Source organism: Drosophila willistoni, unplaced genomic scaffold, assembly GCF_018902025.1.
Source record: "Drosophila willistoni isolate 14030-0811.24 unplaced genomic scaffold, UCI_dwil_1.1 Seg188, whole genome shotgun sequence".
Classification (NCBI taxonomy): Eukaryota; Metazoa; Arthropoda; class Insecta; order Diptera; family Drosophilidae; genus Drosophila; species Drosophila willistoni.
The window spans coordinates 195759-205828 of NW_025814150.1; positions in this window are offsets into that span (position 1 = coordinate 195759).

Below are 10070 nucleotides of genomic sequence, written 5' to 3' on the forward strand. Positions count from 1 at the left end.
AGTGTATCGCTGGTTGGCATTCCTTCAAGCATTCGATTTTGATATTCAATATCGCGAAGGCAAACGTATGGCCCATGTAGATTTTCTGTCAAGGAATCCTTTGCCTGATAAGAAAAAACAAAATCAAAATAAAGTTGTAGAAAAACATGAACAGTTGATGGAAATTTCTGAAAATTGGATTCAAGCCGAACAACAACGTGATCAGGATATTTTGCAAACAATTAACAAGTTGAGTGAGGGTGAACTTTCTAAAGATTTAGCTGCAACTTATGAAATGAGAGCTAATGTGCTTTACAGAAAAATTCAAAGAAATTGTAGTACTCGTTGTTTGCCAGTCATTCCTAGAACCTTTAGATGGTCTGTAATAAACCAAGTATATGAATCGATCTTACACTTAGGTTGGGAAAAGACCCTAGATAAAGTGTACGAGCATTACTGGTTTACGGGAATGGCGAAGTATGTTCGAAAGTTTGTAGAGAATTGCATCACTTGTAGGGTGACAAAATCAGCGTCCGGAAAAGTCCAAGTGGAACTGCATTCGATTCCGAAGATTAGCATATCTTGGCACACGTTGCATATAGATTGCACTGGAAAACTAAGTAGGAAGAACGATCGTAAAGAGTATGTCATTTTTCAAATCGATGGTTTTACAAAATATGTTTATTTGTACCACACTTATAAGCTTGACGCAGTTAGTTGTATTGACGCATTAAAGTCATCGATTGCGCTTTTTGGAGTACCTGCTCGATTAGTGGCTCATCAAGGCAGAAGTTTTACGGGATTGAAATTTGTCGAATTCTGTGCTTCTCAGACAGGTCGAAAGAGTGATGAGCACTTTAAAAAATCTATTAACTATCGTTGAATCCAGTGAGCGTTCATGGCAAGATGCTATAGGGACGTTCAGTTAGCATTAAACTGTACAGTTAATCGAGTTACAAAATCGAGTCCGTTAGAATTATTAATCGGTAAGAGTGCTCGACCATTAGGATTAGTTCCCATTGATGATAATGAGAGAGCGATAGACTTAAATGAACAAATCTTTGTTGAGAGAGATCTCTCAGGCTACAAGAAATATGGACAATGCAGCAAGCTAGGACAAACTTAGATTTGATAAAGACAAGGCAAAAGTAGTCAGATTCAGTAAGGGAGATTATGTTCTGATCAAAAATAGTGAGATACAACAGACTAAGTTGGACCCTAAGTTTCGTGGACCTTTTATGGTCATAGAAGTATTAGAAGGCGATAGATATACGTTGAAGTCTATGTCAAGTAAAAGACAGTATAAGTACCCACATGATAGTTTACGGAGAATGCCAGAGGTGCAGGTACCAAGCGAGCTGGATATCGACGGAGATGAGTATGATTTATCTGGTGAAAGAGACCGTAATGGCGCAGTTGGAAGAGACTGTGGTGAAACGGGTGAAACAGACCGTATAAAAACAGTTGGAAAGGACTGTGATGAAGAGACGGGTGAAACAGACCGTATGGAAACAGTTGGAAAGGACTGTAATGAAGAGACGGGTGAAACAGACCGTATGGAAACAGTTGGAAAGGACTGTGATGAAGAGACGGGTGAAACAGACCGTATGACCGTGGTACCTTGCCGTGGATTCTTGAAACGTAAATGAGAACCTAAAGAAAAGAGAATGTTTGTAAAACTAAAAGCGAAAATGTTGTTTCATAAGAATGAAAATGTGGAGGTAATAAAATAAGAAAATATTTAAAACATTGTAATGTTTAATGAATTGTAAAAGAAATATGAACAAACAAATGTTAAAATAGGCATGTTAATTTTTAGTTACGAAATATGTTATATGTTATGTTATATCAAATAAGAGATTTTGAATTAACATTAAACTGGATTTGTCAAACTGCATAAAACAGAATGTTTTTGGTTCAGTTAGTTAAAACAAAGATGTGAAAATGATGTTTTGTAGAAGGGTTTATATTCCTGCTACACGAGGGCGTGTAATTTGTCAGGATGACCGTGTCGGAGATTGTAAAGGTGGTTTATACTCCTGCTACAAGAGGACGTGTAATTTGTCAGGGTGACCGTGTCGGAGATTGAATTAGGCATTTCTAATAATTTGAATTGTGCGCCTACTGTTAAGGCGAATTGATCAGTGCTAAGTAATGAATATCTTGACTGATGTAGAACTGTTTAACACTAGACATGTGCGATGACAGCATAGGCTGTCTATAAAATTTTTGTTTAAAATTCTTTTTCTTTTTAACTACCCAATCATTTTTGTATGTTATTTTTTATTTTGTTTAGAACACGAACAAAGTAATTTAGGTATGTTTATACCCTTGCAGAGGGTATTATAAAATTGGTCAGATGTTTGTAACGCACAGAAGGAGACGTTTCCGACCCCATAAAGTATATATATTCTTGATCAGCATGAGAAGCTGAGTTGATATAGCCATGTCCGTCTGTCCGTCCGTCTGTGCGTATGCGTTTTACTCAGCCGTCTTAAGAGCTATCGGTCTGAAATTTTGTTTCGGGGTTTTTTATTACCCGGGAAAAATAAAGTATGAAATTCATAAGGATCGGACCACTATATCATATAGCTCTAGAAGAACTAGAAGAAACATTTTCATAAAAATTGGATATAAAACCCCAGATCCCAAAATTTGAATGTGATCGGATAAATATAACACACACAGACGCAACGCTATGAACTGTATGTGTATACGTGCGTTGCTTTGCTTTGGGAATAAGGAAAGAAGAAGAACAAATTGTAAAATAGAGAGTAAAATTGTTTTGTTTGTATATTGATGAATTGAGTTGCAGAAAACAAATTTTGAACATGTAAAATTATTATTACCAAGGGTATATAAACTTCGGCATAGCCGATGTTAGCTTCTTTGATATTTTAAAGTACATATTTTGGCATAGCAAATATACCTACGTATAAGTGTTTACCATTAATAGTGAGAAACAATACAATGATATGCTTGATGCCTGCAAATTTTCAAATCTATACTTAGTGGCAAAAAAAGCATATTTTTTTCCCACAGTTCATTCAATGTTTCACATTTAATGACTTGTTTATCCTCTTGCTAAGTGGGAAACTAATGAACTGGATAAACTATTTTCAGTTAGTTGAACGAATATATAATGAACAGTATTCAACTTTATTTGTAAGACATTAAAATTTTATTCAGAATACTAGAAATGCTTGGCTGTGCCCGCTTTTGAAAAATTAAAATTGCGACTATAATTTGAGATTTAAACTATCCTGTCTCCAAAGTTAGATCGAACTCCATATGGTGTGCGAATTTTATTATAATCGGTTAAGTGGTTTAGGAGTCCATTGAGGACAAACATTGTTTTGCCATATAAATAATTTTCTACTTATTTCTAGTGTAGATAAAAAATAGCTAGGCAAAACATTATTTTTAAATTATTATAGTTTATCCCTTAAAACCATATCAATATTGTTGTGAAGAAATGACAATAGCGTTAGAATTTTAATTCAAATTGAAATGTAATTTGATAGTGTTAGACTACACATAATTTAGCTATAAGAACATATGATTGTTAGTATTGTAAGACACAGTGTTGGAAGATACTAGAAGGGCTAGTGTACAAAAACGGTCACTTGATATCGAGCCGTGGAGAGAAAAGGGGGTCAAGTTTTCTAGTTTATCTTCTGAAATGTTTGGAAATGATCTCACATTATTAATTTGACTCTTTACCAGTTGTTCAGGTCTTCCGAATCGATCCTTTAAAGTTTCCATCACGTCAGGCACATTCTGACTGTGAATAAGTAGACATTCAACTACTTCCCTAGCCCGGCCTACAATCGCCTTTTGTAGGCGCAATAAATTCTGTCGGTTATTATAACCGTACTCCACTGTTGTCATATCAAATGCCTCCTTGAACATTGGCCATGATTCCGGTGTACCATCGAAAGACGGAAGATCATACAACTTTCTAGGCGGTTCTGCTCGTGCCATCAACTCGCTGTCGTTGCTGGCCGCTGTACTTCTTGTCGGCATACAAAAGTTTGAGGGGGTCAGAAGTTATTATAAGCCAAGGGGTCCACGGCGCGTGGGTCGAGTCAACAATTTTTATTTCGCGGTTCAGTTGGTTTCGCGGACCAATCCACCTTTGGACAAAGGCGAGGATGCTTCTAAAGAGGCTTGGATTGATGAATTGAACGTTTATGAGAAGCACAAGGTAAGTGCCTATTAGATTGTTGATTTGGAGGGATTTTCTGTCGGATGGTGGTAACTAGAAAAATGGCGGCAAACACGGCGTCAGGTTTAATCGACCCGATGGTTGATGAACAAAATGGCGCTGTTATGGCGGATAGCGCTGCGGGCAGCAGTAATAGGGACAATGAGGCGCCGCTGAAAAGCTCGAACGAGATGACTTTAATGTTGAGCACTGTTCACGCCACCGGGTGAACAGCAGTGAGCGGCGAAGAGCAGTGAAGAGTGAGGAGGGTTTTTTGATCCTCGGCATCTACGGTCACACCAGGAGGGGTGACTGGGTTTTTTCCAATGGGCATCGCCATTATTCCGAATCGAGATTTTCACCCGAACACCCGTTCTCTTGCATTTTTTACGATTTGTTAACTTTTTTCAACCCGAACCATCTCCGTGTGTGCCGGGCTACCTGTGAATATTATATAAATAATAAAACCTACGTTTATTTAACCGAAGTTTTTCGTGCGTTTTAATTCACCACTCGCTCACCACAAACTGAAGAAATTGGCACCCGCCAACTCCTTGTATTTCATTTGGATCCTTCCGCCCCCCCACGAACATTGGTCCTTCGAGCCGGATATCCTTCCGCTCCTCCAGCTTGCATCGGCGGAATTCCTGATAAGTACAAAATTTCATTATTCATTTCATTTCCATACTACTAAAAGTGTGAGGTTTTCCCGCTTCTCCATAGCGACCTACACACTTTTACATATTGTATGTATGTACATACCTGACCTGTTCCAAGGTTACATGGTAGTTCCTAATCCTTAGCGTGATTGTCCAACGTTCTCGTTTTACATTCCACGATTATCCATTTTTTATTTATGTTTTTTTTTCCTCGCACTTGTCCAAATCCACCTCTTTTTTTTCATATGCATTCACATGTACATGTATGTAATTTCCACAGCTGTTTGCCAAATCCGCGTAAAAGTTTAAAAAAAACAAAAAAAATTATTAAAGTGTTATAAAAAATAGGGAAGAATAATAATCAAGTGTTCACCGCGTTTTCTTATGTGTTGGAATAATTATTTTTAATGCCAAACTTATTTCCGCACGCGCGCATCTACGTACATACATACATACATACATCGTCACCTGTTGATGTACGCGCATATGTACCTACCCATATATATATAATCCCTTCGGACATTTACCACGACACAAAAGGCAGAAAAAAAATATTCTTTTTTAAATAGCACTTAACGTATGCATCGCGATTTCTTGCGCGTTCGAATTCGGTGCGAAATTAAATTCCTCACGCGCGTCTTTGGATACCGGTGCACTTGCTTACATACGTACATACATATATGCTTACATAGTCATACATTGCACATACATATGTACATATCCACAACATATAATACATTTCGGTGTCGCGCATTGATTTAACACAATTCCACATCCAATTAAATTACAATTACTTACGTTCTTTTTTTGTTGTTGTGAACAACGCGTGTGCATACATCTATATACTCACCTGTGTACTTATGCATGTACGTACATACATAGATCAAAGCATCTGTCCATATGCATTGATCGGTTGTTTGGTTTGCGCACAACACTCGCGGTGCGTAAAAGCGTTCTTTTGTTCTTGGTTTTTCCGCACAACCACAAAAAAAATTATTAACATAATTAAACAACAAAATCAAAAACCAAATATATAAACAGCGGCCGACAGCTGTTTTCGGAGTAGTGGTGACACGTGAGTCGAGTCGTGATATCGATAGGCGGCTCAAGCGCGCCAAGTTCAAATCACATTATTTCCGATTCCCTTTGTTCGCCTAATTATATATCCGCCCATATTTATAACTAAATACATATATATTTTTCCAGCACTATCGTGCCCATATTTATATATCCGTCCATATTCATAAATTATATATATATAATTTTTTCCGGCCAGTATTTTGCGCACATATATATATCGGCCCATATTTATATATCCATTCATATTCAAAAATTATAAATATATTTTTCCGGCCAGCCTTTTGCGCTCATATATATATCCGCCCATATTTATAAATAAATACATATATATATATTTTTTCCAGCACTATCGGGCCCATATTTATATATCCATTCATATTCAAAAATTATAAATATACTTCTTCCGGCCAGCCTTTTGCGCTCATATATATATCCGCCCATATTTATAAATAAATACATATATATATTTTTTCCAGCACTATCGGGCCCATATTTATACATCCGTCCATATTTATAAATTATATATATAATTTTTTCCGGCCAGTATTGTGCGCACATATATATATCCAGATCCAGATCTATACAAAAACGTATTTTCTTTTATCCTATACATCTTTATTTATATATTTCCTCCGTGTTTTGTTTTATACGTACTTCCAGCGTTACTTACGAATCCATACAAACTTGTTTTGTAATCATTTAGCTTGTCTACGGGCAAGTTTTGATCCGCACTCGTGCGTTCGTATATTGTTCCGCATCTATCCCCATTCAAAGGGCTCCGTTTCCGAGCCGCACGCGAGATAATTCTCCCGCAATCCTGCGGTGCACAGTGAGAAAGCTCTTGCGTCCTCATACAGTCCACTTCTCATTTCCTCAAATTTTCCCCATTTTCTCAAAACCCACAAACTCGGTGTTCAACGGTAAGGTCGTCCCCTGAGTATGTCCACGGAGCCGTCCAAGACTGCGCCGAAGTCTAACGGTCTTTCGTCTCCCTCTTCAACTCCGGAGAAGGTTCGACCTCCGATAACTCCGGCGACCGTGAAGCGTACGGATATTTCGCGCAAGTTCTCGTCTGTTCGCAGCCGCAGCGAATCCCCAAGATCCCGTCCGTCTTCGTCCAGCCTCCCTCAGGGTCGCAGATTCTCGGTTAAAGACTCGAGTGAACACAAAGGTCGTTCCAAGCTTTCAACCCAGACCCAGATCCCGCACGTTGTTGTGACGCACTGTTCTGACGCTCCCGTCACCCGATCCGTATCACAACAGCGCAGAGAACACTCCAGAATGTCCCTCTCCGATTTCATTCTGGCGTGCGACGCATTGACTCTGTTCGAAGCTCGGGAGAGTGAAGCTCTAACTTCTGAAGTGCCCTTGTTTTCCCTTAAAATGCACTTAGAGCAGCTCAAATCGCTGTGGTCAACTGTCGAGATGGAACACTCCCGTTGTCACAAGGCCTTGACAGTCCAAACCGACGAGGAAAGCTTGGCAAACATAAGCCGCATCAAGGCGAAGCACGAATACGCCTATGCGGCGTATGTGCGATGCGGGACGTTGTTTGGAGAACGCATCGAACAGCTCTCGGCACAGATGACGAGTCTTATGCGTCAGCCCACCGCTCCGTCGAGGCCGGCGGGGCATAGAGTTCCTCCGTGTGAGGTGGAGACATTTGATGGCGACAGCCTAGCATGGCCCACATTCCGCGATTTGTTCGCCGCCATTTATATCGCCAACCCGTACTTGTCACAAGTGGAGAAGCTCTATCACCTGAACACCAAGACGCGAGGGGAAGCGAGAACCATCGTGGCTAAGTCCCCCCTGACGAATGAGGGTTTCCAGGCCGCGTGGGAGAACCTCACCGCACGGTACGAAAACAGCCGTCTGCTGGTCATGACTCAAGCCAGACAACTCCTTCAGATTCCCGCGGTGGCACAAGAGTGTCTTACCGCACTTGAGCGTTCGGGTGTTAGTACTGAGAATTGGGATGTCCTACTTATCGCCATCTGCACTAGTAAATTGCCGAAGGCCACAATCCTCCTGTGGGAGCAATCAGTGCCCAATAAGACTGTCGTCTCAACGTGGTCCGATTTGAACCAATTTCTTACCGATCGGTATCGTGTCCTGGATGCCACCGAAGAACATAAGTCGGCCCCAAGTGTCCAAGCCATCCCCATTGGTCCCCGCAAATCCTCTGCAACGATGAAAGTCCAAGCGTTTCCAGCGAAAGCTCAGCTAAATCGGCGTCTTGCAAGCTGTGCCATCGGGAAAATCACCCAATACGGCTCTGCCCTAGTTTCCTTGATATGCCTGTTCAGAGGCGGCTGGAAACCATTAGACAGCAGGGACTTTGTCTGAACTGTTTTGCCCGCGGTCATCAAGTGAAGGGCTGCTCCAGTGCGCATAATTGCCATACCTGCAAGGAGCGTCATCATACGCTGTTGCATCCTAGTGATGTGTCCGTGCCCTCGCCATCCGCTGCGCAAGTCCCACCATCCAGCGCCACAGAGCGCCCGTCCGCGAGCGACCAGCTCACAAATGCTCAAAGTTATTTTGCATCTACCCCAGGCAGAGGCCTTTTAGGCACTGCGATTGTCACTCTGCACCATCGTGGTGTGGATCATCATATTCGGGCGTTGATCGACTCGGGAGCCGATTCAACTTTTCTCTCCGAACGTGTCTTCAGCATGGTCCAGCCCCCCTTCTACCCAGTAGACGCCGCGGTTACTGGCATGGGCCAGAGTGATGGAGGCTGCGCCGACAAGGTGTGTCTGCTAATGCTGTCTCCCCCGTGTGACAGATTGAACAAGATTGAGGTCTCCGCCCTGGTCGTATCCAAATTGTCAGGGGCCATTCCAACAGCTCCATTCCTTAATACGGTTCCGACGCAGTGCCTCGATCGCCCCCTGGCTGACCCGTACTACAACAAGCCCGCGCCTATTGACATGATCATCGGTGTAGACCTGTTTCCCCACATCCTCGGAGAACGGATCAAAAAGGATATTGGTGATTTTGTCGGGCTAGAAACCATCTTTGGATGGGTTCTGTGTGGGGCTATCACTCCTGACCCTCCGGTGTCTAGATCCGTTTTCGCGGCACAGACGCGAGTTAGTCCCGAAGCAAAGCTTGATGTACTCCTCACCAAGTTTTGGGAGGTGGAAGACCTTCCCGCAAAGCCGGAAAAGGAGGATGACGCATTCTGCGAGCGGAACTTCCAGGAGACCACCCAAAGGGGAAAGGACGGCCGATATGTTGTGTCCCTACCGTTCAAAGGTCCGAATAGCGTTGACTTGGGCCACTCAAGACCGATCGCGCTGGCTCAATTCCTGCGGAATGAAGCACGCCTTCTCAAGGATCCGGTTCTAAAAACGCAGTACGATGCCATTATTCAAGAGTACGAGGAATTGGGTCATATGATTCGGGTGACGCCGCCTCAAGATGGGAAAAACTTCTATCTCCCCCATCATGCGGTGTTTAAGCCCGATAGCACCACCACTAAGGTACGCGTGGTATTTAACGCGTCGAGCCCCTCCACACAAGGCGTCAGCCTCAACGATGTCTTGCACACCGGTCCTACTCTTCAGGCCGACCTCACGCTTCAGGTACTGAAATGGCGGTTCTTTCAATTCGTTTTCAATGCCGACATAACGCAGATGTATCGACAAATCCGAGTCGATCCCAGGCATACCCCCTTTCAGCGGATCCTCTACCGAGACCGCTGCGGCAATATCCAGGATTACGAGTACAACGTCACGTTTGGGGTTAACTGCGCGCCATTCTTGGCGATCCGAGTCCTTTTACAACTGGCACAAGACGTGCAAGCGATGTATCCTCAGGCGAGCGAAATCCTTCGGAACTACATGTATGTTGATGATGTCCTTGCCGGCGCTCACACTGAAGCCGACGCCCGTCTCGCCATACGAGAGCTTCAAGCGACCCTCCAATCTGCGGGCTTCCCGCTTCGGAAGTGGACTTCCAATAAGAAGGAAGTACTTCAAGCCATTCCGAGAGAGCACCTGCTGCGAGAGGACTTTCTCGAGCTGGAAGACGCGAGCACTGCAAAAACCTTGGGCATCCGCTGGCAAGCTGCCGAAGACGTCTTCTTCTTCACCGTAGCGGACCCCCCCTTGAAGGAGTCGATCACCAAGAGGCAG